The sequence below is a fragment of the Hirundo rustica genome, chromosome 1, assembly GCF_015227805.2.
Source record: "Hirundo rustica isolate bHirRus1 chromosome 1, bHirRus1.pri.v3, whole genome shotgun sequence".
NCBI classification, from domain to species: Eukaryota; Metazoa; Chordata; class Aves; order Passeriformes; family Hirundinidae; genus Hirundo; species Hirundo rustica.
In genome coordinates this window covers 91,729,419-91,730,568 of record NC_053450.1, presented here as the reverse complement: position 1 = coordinate 91,730,568, position 1,150 = coordinate 91,729,419, and the positions used below count along the sequence as shown (strand labels likewise).

At 43.9% G+C, this 1,150-nt stretch overlaps 1 non-coding gene across 1 annotated transcript; it reads right to left on the bottom strand.

The window, feature by feature from the left end:
• Positions 1–543: 543 nt before the first annotated feature.
• On the bottom strand, positions 544–633 carry TRNAY-GUA (transfer RNA tyrosine (anticodon GUA)). The gene is given in 2 exon segments: positions 544–579; positions 597–633. It is a non-coding gene; the product is annotated as a tRNA-Tyr (tRNA).
• Between the last annotated feature and the right edge of the window lie 517 nt (positions 634–1,150).

Genomic DNA, 1,150 nt, shown 5'->3' with positions numbered 1-1,150 from the left:
CCTTCCTATCTTCACAAAAATATTTTTCTTCCCCCGGTCTCTTATCTCCCCACTGCTCCACTCAAAGCCTCAGAATTTCAAGATGAAAGAATGAGATAGGAAAAGGGGTGAAACCAGCAAAAAGGGTGCTCCAATAATTGGACCTGCCCCTATTTTCCACACCCAACTCAGGTAAAAGAGGCTTTGCACGCTCTGCAATATGTCTGCTCCAGCTCTCAAGGGTCTGTAGAAGGTTTTGAGCCCCTGCGGAAACAGAAGATCTTATGGATGGCCATCGACTGATTAGCTAGATTTCACAAATTTCACTGAATATTCTGAGTCGGAAGAGACCCACAAGGATGATTGAGTCCAACTCCTGAGTGAATGGTTCATAGAGAAGTGACAATGGTCATCGCACCGCAGCTGTAACAGCCATCTGAATCAGATAAGGGAAAAAGACTGGATTTCTCACAGAGTATAGAGTGGTTGAAGGGGATGTTCTGCAAAGTTGTAAATTCCGGAAAAAAGTGAAAGAGAAAACTGAAAACAAACCTCAGAAATCTTTCCTTTGAGCCGGAGTTGAACCAGCGACCTAAGGATTACTTAATAGGGAGAGCCTACAGTCCTCCGCTCCACCAGCTGAGCTATCAAAGGAAGGTAAAGGAGTGCCAAGAATGAGTCAAGACTGCATCAACAATAGCCTTAGGCTCTAATGGGCCTCCATATGTATTGCTTTTCACAACAGCAAAACAGTATCCAAAAAAAGGCATAAAGCTAACTCTCCTGCAAAACTGGATTTTGGTTACAAAACTGCCAGTTTTCTTTGCCAAATAGTTCACAGCCCTTGTAAGACTGCTGGTGGTGGTAGCATTAAGGTTGGAGTTCCTCTCATGGCCCATATGAAATCTGTCTACAGCTTGACAAAGAAATTTGCCCACTCTTTGGTGACCTTGCCACATTTTGTAAATTGAACCAGGAACAGAGGGAGATCTCACCTCCACACCATTCTCCACAACAGTTCTCCAGCCAAATCCAATAACAAAATAGGAAACGAAACGGTTAACACCTCCCCGGCAGCTTCCATAGTGAATGGAAGTAGAGGAACAGAAAAGGAGGACATAAAGGAATAACCAAGGTGGTTTCAATTCAAATCCCACCAACTCCTTCAGTG